We start from the raw sequence: 10,467 nt of genomic DNA on the forward strand, positions 1-10,467 counted from the left end.
GTCGTCACGTGACCAAACACCAAAGTTTCCAGTGTGACTCCAGGTTCTCCATGAAGCAGGAAGAAACTGGTCTGGACAGGAAATGTAGGAACGTTTCAGGGAATTTCCATGTTTGTGTCTCAGAAGCAGCGTGAGGTCGGTGGAAGGCGAGGAAAGGAAGGAGTGCGACGTGTTGGAGCTCCGTGACGTCATCGTCTCGTAATAAAGCAGTTCCATCTTAACATGTCCGGCTCTAACAAACACAAATGACCGGGACTATTTTCAGGGAGTTCAGCGCGGCGGAGGAGGACGCGGCGGCGCGGCGGAGGAGGACGCGGCGGCGCGGCGGAGGTGTGAATCGCCCGCTTCCGCGGAGGAGCGAGTGGTTCTCCTCGTCCGGCGGCAGAACGTCCGCCTCGCCGGACAAACGGCTTCACAAACATTCACGTCGAGACTTTGCGATGTTTTGAGCGTAAAATCCGCCCGAATCCGCTTAGCACAACGGCGCTAAGTTCCGTAGCACGCTGAAGCTGACCGCAAACTGCGGAACGGACTTCCTGACTCGTCACTCTGCGTCTCATTGAGACTCCGCCTCCGTCCAGGTCACAGTTTGCAGCGAGCCGGAAACACGCGGTTTCAGCAGACGAAGCTCCGCGGATCAGAAAAGCTCGAGGGCCCGAGAGCCTGGGTCTGGAACGAAGGGGTGTTGCAGGATTCATTTGAATTTGTAGATTATTAAACGTTACTTAATGTTTTTAAGGATAAACGATTGACCTGATCTGATGTATGAGTGTTTAAAAACAAAAACAAAACACGAGGACGTTTGTGTTCAACTAAAGATCCTCGTGGCAGAAATGAAGTGTGAAGCAGCGGAACGTCTGCTGGCCGCCGGCTCGCGGGAAGTTACTTTAAGTCGTTTTAAAACCAAAACAGCTCCATAATAAACCAAAAAAGACAAATAACAAATTAAATCATCCAAACTCTGCAATATTTTGTATTTTACACTAATGTTGTCGTTTTCTGGACCAAAACTATTGATTGATGATATAATAGGTCACGTTGCTCCAGTTTATTCGGCAACAGGCCACAAATAGAGGTTCCATTATAATTTTGACAACAAATTCTGACAATTTAAGGACTAAACTAACCCAGAATAATATTAAACAGATTTACGTGTCTTTAATGTGACTGAATATCGTGTCTTGCTGCACGTGTTTATCTCTCTATTAATCTTAAGCGACATTTGGATGAGCTTCATTTTAAAAGCCAGAATAATAAAAGATAAAGTAAAGCTGCAGAATATCTTGAAAAAAGCCTCATAATCGCAGCTCGAGTCTCAGAAACACTGAACTCGGAATTCAAAGTCCAAGTGACTGAATTTGAAATAGAGCGACACGAGAAGCACAAGCGTGACGTCATAGGCGTTCATTAAAGCGAATGAGCTCGTGAAGTTGAAGGTTATTGATCATTGATTACAGTCCGTCGTGTTCAGCGGTGAAACCCGGCGAGGTGTGTGTGTGTGTGTGTGTGTGTGTGTGTCTGTGTCTGTGTGTCTGTGTGTGTCTGTGTCTGTGTGTGTGTCTGTGTGTGTGTGTGTCTGTGTCTGTGTGTGTGTCTGTGTGTGTGTCTGTGTGTGTGTGTGTCTGTGTCTGTGTGTGTGTGTCTGTGTGTGTGTGTGTGTCTGTGTGTGTGTGTGTGTGTCTGTGTGTGTGTGTGTCTGTGTGTCTGTGTGTGTGTGTCTGTGTGTGTGTGTGTGTCTGTGTGTGTGTGTGTGTCTGTGTGTGTGTGTGTGTGTGTGTGTGTGTGTGTGTGTCTGTGTCTGTGTGTGTGTGTGTGTGTGTGTCTGTGTGTGTGTGTGTGTGTGTGTGTCTGTGTCTGTGTGTGTGTGTGTGTGTGTGTCTCTGTGTGTGTCTCTGTGTGTGTTTGTGTGTGTGTGTGTGTGTCTGTGTGTGTGTGTGTGTGTGTGCGGCGAAGTGAATGACTCCACAAGTTTGATCAACGCTACGAGCGCGCCTCTCTGCGCACGCGCTCCTCGTCCACGTGCGCGTGCGTCAACAAGTTGGGTCGTCGGGTTTGAACGTCAAGGAGGAAACAAACAAGGAGGTGAGGAAACAAACAAGGAGGTGAGGAAACAAACAAGGAGGTGAGGAAGCGTGACTGAGGAGGAGGAAGAGGAGCGCGCTCCCGCTCCTCTTCCTCCTCCTCAGTCACGCGCACCAACTCATCACGGTTCCACCGGATCAGACCGGACGTGGCGCTCCGGGGCTCACGTGTCTGATGCGTAACTCAACTTACCGGGTCGTGGCACCGGGACTGGGACCGGGACCGGGACCGGGACCGGGACCGGGACCGGGGCGCAGGCGGAGGCTCGCAGCGGCGGATCTCATCCACCCGCGGTCGGTGCGCGCGGCCGGGCGGAGGCGAGCTGCTGCTGCTGCATCGTCACACGGAGGAGAGGAGGAGAGGAGGAGAGGAGGAGAGGAGGAGAGGTGGAGAGGAGGAGAGGTGGAGAGGTGGAGAGGAGGAGAGGAGGAGAGGAGGAGAGGTGGAGAGGAGGAGAGGTGGAGAGGTGGAGAGGAGGAGAGGAGGAGAGGAGGAGAGGAGGAGAGGAGGAGAGGTGGAGAGGAGGGTCCGTGTGGCGGCCGAGCAGAGCCACACTGGAGGAGGAGGAGGAGGAGGAGGAGCAGCATAGGCTCTCCCATTGGAGCAGAGGAGGAGGTGGGCGGGGCCTTGGAGGAAGGTCCTCCTCCTCCTCCTCACATCTTTCATTATTCTTTATTTTAAATAACACGAGCAGTTTGAAATGAAGTCAATCAAACAACCTGAAGCTGAAATCAAGAAACATTTTCTTCTATATTTTAATTTAACGCTTCCAGTTTTACCTGGTGAGGCTCCTGGTTGGTGAGGCTCCTGGTTGGTGAGGCTCCTGGTTGGTGAGGCTCCTGGTTGGTGAGGCTCCTGGTGAGGCTCCTGGTTGGTGAGGTTCCTGGTGAGGCTCCTGGTGAGGCTCCTGGTTGGTGAGGCTCCTGGTTGGTGAGGCTCCTGGTTGGTGAGGCTCCTGGTTGGTGAGGTTCCTGGTTGGTGAGGCTCCTGGTTGGTGAGGTTCCTGGTTGGTGAGGTTCCTGGTTGGTGAGGCTCCTGGTTGGTGAGGCTCCTGGTTGGTGAGGTTCCTGGTTGGTGAGGTTCCTGGTTGGTGAGGCTCCTGGTTGGTGAGGTTCCTGGTTGGTGAGGCTCCTGGTTGGTGAGGTTCCTGGTTGGTGAGGCTCCTGGTGAGGTTCCTGGTTGGTGAGGTTCCTGGTTGGTGAGGTTCCTGGTTGGTGAGGTTCCTGGTTGGTGAGGTTCCTGGTGAGGTTCCTGGTTGGTGAGGTTCCTGGTTGGTGAGGTTCCTGGTGAGGCTCCTGTGACACACGCTGGAACAAACACTGGAACAAAGTTTCCTTCAGAGACGACACGGCGCCCTCTTGTGTCCAACATGTTGATATTTACTGTAACTCATTAAAGTTAATTAATTTTGACCTTCAGTAAAACTTTCTCTTATTTTTTCAAACTTTAATCAACTTTAATAAAGTTTGTCTGTCAAAATGGTAAGAAAGAAGTGATTTTAGGCCAAAAGCTTCGTTTCTTTTCTTTTCCCGTCACGTCACAGAGACGGAGGTGAAATAATGTGAATTTCCTCCGTCACACTTCACAGTTCGACAAACGACCACCAGACTCCTGACATTAGAAATATACCACATAATGACTTCCTGCCCCCTACTGGTGGAGGGAAACACTGCGCTGTATTCAATACTGGCTGCTTCACCACAGCAGCAAGGTGCAGCAGGGCGCAGCAGGGTGCAGTAAGGTGCAGCAGGGCGCAGCAAGGTGCAGCAAGGCGCAGCAGGGTGCAGTAAGGTGCAGCAGGGTGCAGTAAGGTGCAGCAAGGCGCAGCAGGGTGCAGTAAGGCGCAGCAGGGTGCAGCAAGATGCAGCAAGGCGCAGCAGGGTGCAGTAAGGCGCAGCAGGGTGCAGCAGGGTGCAGTAAGGTGCAGCAGGGCGCAGCAAGGTGCAGCAAGGCGCAGCAGGGTGCAGTAAGGTGCAGCAGGGTGCAGTAAGGTGCAGCAAGGCGCAGCAGGGTGCAGTAAGGCGCAGCAAGGCGCAGCAGGGTGCAGTAAGGTGCAGCAAGATGCAGCAAGGCGCAGCAGGGTGCAGTAAGGCGCAGCAGGGTGCAGCAGGGTGCAGTAAGGCGCAGCAGGGTGCAGCAAGATGCAGCAAGGCGCAGCAGGGTGCAGTAAGGCGCAGCAGGGTGCAGCAAGGCGCAGCAGGGTGCAGTAAGGTGCAGCAGGGCGCAGCAAGGTGCAGCAAGGCGCAGCAGGGTGCAGCAGGGTGCAGTAAGGTGCAGCAAGGCGCAGCAGGGTGCAGCAAGGTGCAGCAAGGCGCAGCAGGGTGCAGTAAGGTGCAGCAAGATGCAGCAAGGCGCAGCAGGGTGCAGTAAGGCGCAGCAGGGTGCAGTAAGGCGCAGCAGGGTGCAGTAAGGCGCAGCAGGGTGCAGCAAGATGCAGCAAGGCGCAGCAGGGTGCAGTAAGGCGCAGCAGGGTGCAGTAAGGCGCAGCAGGGTGCAGCAGGGTGCAGTAAGGCGCAGCAGGGTGCAGCAAGATGCAGCAAGGCGCAGCAGGGTGCAGTAAGGCGCAGCAGGGTGCAGCAGGTCTGGACTGCGTGCTCTGAACTCGTCACACTATGACATGAACTGACAATGAATGCAGAAGCAATAACACGTGTATCAGCTTCTCCTCCTCTTCCTCCTCCTCTTCCTCTTCCTCCTCCTCCTCTTCCTCTTCCTCTTCCTCCTCCTTCTCCTCCTCTTCCTCTTCCTCTTCCTCTTCCTCTTCCTCCTCCTTCTCCTCCTCTTCCTCTTCCTCTTCCTCTTCCTCTTCCTCTTCCTCCTCCTCTTCCTCCTCTTCCTCTTCCTCTTCCTCCTCTTCCTCTTCCTCTTCCTCTTCCTCCTCTTCCTCCTCCTCCTCCTCTTCCTCCTCCACCAACTCCTCCTCCTCTTCCTCCTCTTCCTCCTCCACCTCCTCCTCCTCTTCCTCCTCCTCCTCCTCCTCCTCTTCCTCCTCCACCAACTCCTCCTCCTCCTCTTCCTCCTCCACCAACTCCTCCTCCTCTTCCTCCTCTTCCTCCTCCCTCCTCCTCCTCCTCTTCCTCCTCCACCTCCTCCTCCTCTTCCTCCTCCTCCTCCTCCTCCTCTTCCTCCTCCACCAACTCCTCCTCCTCCTCTTCCTCCTCTTCCTCCTCCTCCTCATCTTCCTCCACCTCCTCCTCCTCCTCCTCCACCTCCTCCTCCTCCTCCTCTGCTGCCCTCCAACGTCTCCATGTTAAACTCCCTCCGGTGTGATGTGACGTAGCGACCCTACCCTCCGCCTGACGTGGATGTCAGAGTTTCATTAGAGCTTCTCGGCGCAAAACGTGTGAATTATTGTGTCCAAATCGAACGTCTAATGAAAAGTGAGTCTCAGCACACGTCCAGTTCAGCAGCATGAGGAGATATAGGGATAGATGTATAGATCTATAGATATAGGAGATAAATGTTCTCTGAAGACGTACGGCTGAAACCGTCAGAACAAGTCTGGTAGATTATTTCCCACAATGCTTCCTGTCAACAAATGTTCTAGGTTGAAATCCTGGAACATGTCGGGACTTCGAAACCCCAGAAACCAAAAAAAAGAGAGTCACATTGCATGCGACGATGCAGGAGGACGATGCACGTGTGGGATGAGCGGCGGCTTTGTGGTTTGCAGCCGCCAGACGGAGATTCGCTCCATCTTACGCTTACCGACAAGAAAGTGAAGCACCGGGTTTAATCATCCTGTCACGGTGTGAAGAAGGTTCTCTGGAGCGCTGACTCCTCTTGGACTCTTCGTAGCTCAAGTCTGTTCAGGTTGCCTCCAGCTGTGACCCTCAGAAAGATCAAAGGGTCAGAAGACTCCGAGTCATAAAGAGGTTGGTCATAAAGTCCTAATGCACATGAGATGAAGGTGATTCCCTCTGGTTCTCTACCTGCCAGTTTCATTTCAACCCGGCGCCAACCGCTGCAGGTCCCACATGGTCGCGCTACAGGTTGCGCTGCAGGTCGCACATGGTCGCGCTGCAGGTCCCACATGGTCGCGCTACAGGTCGCACATGGTCGCACTGCAGGTCGCACATGGTCGCGCTGCAGGTCGCACATGGTCGCGCTGCAGGTCGCACATGGTCGTGCTGCAGGTCGCACATGGTCGCGCTGCAGGTCGCACATGGTCGTGCTACAGGTCAAACATGGTCGCACTGCAGATCGAACATGGTCGCGCTGCAGGTCAAACATGGTCGCACTGCAGATCGAACATGGTCGTGCTACAGGTCGCACATGGTCGCGCTGCAGGTCAAACATGGTTGTGCTGCAGGTCGCACATGGTCGCGCTGCAGGTCAAACATGGTCGCGCTGCAGGTCGCACATGGTCGCGCTGCAGGTCGCACATGGTCGCGCTGCAGGTCGCACATGGTCGCGCTACAGGTCAAACATGGTCGTGCTGCAGGTCGCACATGGTCGCGCTGCAGGTCGCACATGGTCGTGCTACAGGTCGCACATGGTCGCACTGCAGATCGAACATGGTCGCGCTGCAGGTCGCACATGGTCGCGCTGCAGGTCGCACATGGTCGCGCTGCAGGTCGCACATGGTCGCGCTGCAGGTCGCACATGGTCGTGCTACAGGTCAAACATGGTCGCACTGCAGATCGAACATGGTCGCGCTGCAGGTCAAACATGGTCGCACTGCAGATCGAACATGGTCGTGCTACAGGTCGCACATGGTCGCGCTGCAGGTCAAACATGGTCGTGCTGCAGGTCGCACATGGTCGCGCTGCAGGTCAAACATGGTCGCGCTGCACTGCAGGTCGCACATGGTCGCGCTGCAGGTCGCACATGGTCGCGCTGCAGGTCGCACATGGTCGCGCTGCAGGTCGCACATGGGTCGCTGCTGCAGGTCGCACATGGTCGTGCTGCAGGTCGCACATGGTCGCGCTGCAGGTCGCACATGGTCGTGCTACAGGTCAAACATGGTCGCACTGCAGATCGAACATGGTCGCGCTGCAGGTCAAACATGGTCGCACTGCAGATCGAACATGGTCGTGCTACAGGTCGCACATGGTCGCGCTGCAGGTCCAAACATGGTCGTGCTGCAGGTCGCACATGGTCGCGCTGCAGGTCAAACATGGTCGCGCTTGCAGGTCGCACAATGGTCGCGCTGCAGGTCGCACATGGTCGCGCTGCAGGTCGCACAATTGGTCGCGCTGCAGGTCGCACATGGTCGTGCTACAGGTTCAAACATGGTCGTGCTGCAGGTCCCACATGGTCGCGCTACAGGTTGCGCTGCAGGTCGCACATGGTCGTGCTGCAGGTCGCACATGGTCGCGCTGCAGGTCGCACATGGTCGCGCTGCAGGTCGCACATGGTCGTGCTACAGGTCAAACATGGTCGTGCTGCAGGGTCGCACATGGTCGCGCTGCAGGTCGCACATGGTCGTTGCTACAGGTCGCACATGGTCGCACTGCAGATCGAACATGGTCGCGCTGCAGGGTCGCACATTGGTCGTGCTGCAGGTCGCACATGGTCGCGCTGGCTGCAGGTCGCACATGGTCGCGCTGCAGGTCGCACATGGTCGCGCTGCAGGTCGCACAATGGTCGCGCTGCAGGTCGCACATGGTCGCGCTGCAGTAAATGTCAGAGCTCCACTGCTGCCAACTTACACACATTTGTAACGCTTAATCTAATTATGAAATAAGGTTAGGACCTAGTATTGCACGGGGGAAAACAAACACCCCGGCTCTTCCGTGGGCCTTTTTACTTCCAGATCTCACCGCTGCCCCCGGTGGCCTGGAGGAGAAGGGCAACTTCTAGACCTCCAACAGCCGCTGCCTTGTCGCCCTGAGTGGAAAGATCCGCGTGAAGCGAGCGGCGGCGTGAAGCGAGCGGCGGCGTGAAGCGAGCGGCGAGATAAGAGGCGGCGTTGATTGAAATTCACCTGACGAATGTTTAAAGAGGCGCCGTGTGAAACGCTCGAGAGAGAAGCAAAGCAACTGGGCGACGACAAGGAGATGATGGAGAGATAAAGGGGGGGGAGGGTAGAGCTCAGGCGGGGGGGGGGGGCTCAGGTCCAGGACTGAAATGTCAGATGAGTCAGAGGCATTCTGGGAAGATGGCGTGGCGTTTTTTCTTGTTTTTTTTAAAAATACGCGTCCTCACAATCTCGCCGGTGCGGCGCTGACTGAAGACTTACGCCGAAACAGCGAGCGCCTGCAGCCACGGCGTGGAGGAAGGAGTCGTCTGTGACACTGAGCTGATAGGCTAGCAGAGCAGAGGCCGCCGCCATTCGCCATTCTTGCCTCGAACGTGCCGCCGCTCAATAGACCTGCCGGGTTCCACAGACGTTGCCGAAGGAACCTGGAACACCAAACCAGCGACGAGGATCTGGGCCCAAACACCACAATGATTATTTCTGCCGGCGGCGAAAGACGAGGAGGAAGGAGAGAGAGCTGCTGGGTGATGGGGGGCAGGGCTAAATTAAGTCGCTGCTGATCCCACAGGCGCCCCCCCCCCCCCCCTTCAACCCCCCCTCCTCCACCCCCCTCCCCCCTCAACATCCACCCCCCCTCCTCCACCCCCCCCATCGCTCCAGCTGTGAAATATACACGGGATCTGAGTGTTTGCTGTGGCAACATGAGAGGCGGCTGCTGTGCAAGAAGAGGAAGGAAAACAACCCCCCCTACCCCCCCCCCGCCAAAAAAAAACACCCCGGCAAATAAAATAAAAAAAAACGACCATGGATGCATCAGGAGCTACACACACACACACACACACACACACACACACACACACACACACACACACACCACTGCTCTGGTTCGTCACGCCTCCTCTGCCCGGCAGATGAGCAACAGGGTGAATTCGTCCTCCACCCCCCCTCCTCCTCCTCCTCCACCCTCCCTCTCGCTCCCCCCTCCTCCCCCCCACCACCCCCCAGTCCTCTTTTCAGACTCCTACATGCCACAGACCTGGTTGCCATGGTAACCTCTTGTGTTGATGGCTTCACCTCTGCGTTAATCACTCGCCTGTAATAATGACCGGAGCAGCAGAACGTGTGTGTGTGTGTGTGTGTGTGTGTGTGTGTGTCAGTGTGTGTGTGTGTGTGTGTGTGTGTGTCCTTGTGAGGTCCGCCCTGCTGGTTCTGCAGGACGGTCACATGCGGCGGCGTGTCCTTCCACCAGAAGAGGCCTTTTAACGCCAGACGAGGATGTGGTCTCCCCCCGCCCCCCCCCCCCCCCACCCCCTCCCCTCCCCCTCCACACCCCCACCCCCCTCCGAGCTGGATGAAGATGGAGCGTGGGCGGAGGAACACCGTCATCTGCTCCATCTGCCACTTTGTTTTTAGCTTTGTACATCAAGTGTGTGTCTTAGAATCCACCATGTCCAGACATTTCAATGTTTGAAGATTAAACCATGTGTGCAGAACAGCCAACATTGCAGACTCTCATTGAGTCTTACTGAAGCACAGCTGTTAGTTTCTGCTGTAGAATTTAACGAATTTCAACTATTTGTGTTTAACTGAACTATATTGTGAAGAAAAGGAGGGTTGGGGTTACCTGACGGAGGTCCATCCGTCCATCCCAGGTGACGTCCGGTAAAAAGGCACATGGACCCTGAACGGGTTGCAAATCTAATTAAAGCTGCAAGCAGCGTTGGCCGGGACCTCGCGAAGACCGCCTGTCGGGGTGGGCACGATCCTCTAGACCGGTTAATGGTCATTTTTTTAAGTTTACTTTAAAAAAAAAAAAAAGTTGACTTTTATTTTGAAAAAAACGTCGTCGAAACCAGCTAATTAGCTAGTGATTCGTGACCGCAGCGCCCAATTAGGCCACCTACCAAATTTCAGCCCAATCGCACAATGCTTGTTAGCATGCTAACGGGCATGCTAGGCCACAAGCTAGCCGATCCACCTGAAAATCTCAGATGGTACTCGGCACGTGCCACAGAGCCTGGATTTACTTCAATTCTGGTGTGAATGACGCAGCGCTGATGGAACATGAAATGTTTTTCAAAAACTTCCGCCGACATGAATTTGAGGGCCTCAGCCAAGTGCCGGGCCTCTTTTGTTTTGAATTTTCTTGCATGTTGATCCTGAACGTCTTTACTGCAACACACTGGTCCTTCATTTAAGCGTTTTACATGTATGGACTTGGACTGGAGCTGAAATCAGTGACGTCTCGTTACCAAATCACACCCAGGGGGATTTATTATTATTATTATTATTATTTCTTTTAAAGGCTCATCTGAGAAAACCTGCCGGAGCTTCGACTTGAAGCCACATCCTCCTGAATCCTGCGTTTCTTCATTTCAGCTCGCCGTTTGTCAAACGTATTGATTGGAGTGTTTCTGTTGTGTTGATTTTTACTGATATAAAGACTTCAGCTTTGATTGAAA

At 54.6% G+C, this 10,467-nt stretch overlaps 1 protein-coding gene across 1 annotated transcript in view; it reads right to left on the reverse strand.

The window, feature by feature from the left end:
* The window catches only part of LOC308143739 (dual specificity protein phosphatase 14-like), a gene marked incomplete at its 3' end in the record, with an annotated part of 3,489 nt that extends 1,032 nt beyond the window's left edge, over nucleotides 1-2,457 (reverse strand). The window contains exon 1 of the mRNA XM_080514645.1: nucleotides 2,275-2,457. The remainder of the gene's footprint in view (nucleotides 1-2,274) is intronic.
* Between the last annotated feature and the right edge of the window lie 8,010 nt (nucleotides 2,458-10,467).

This window comes from Blennius ocellaris (assembly GCF_963422515.1).
Source record: "Blennius ocellaris genome assembly, chromosome: 2".
Classification (NCBI taxonomy): Eukaryota; Metazoa; Chordata; class Actinopteri; order Blenniiformes; family Blenniidae; genus Blennius; species Blennius ocellaris.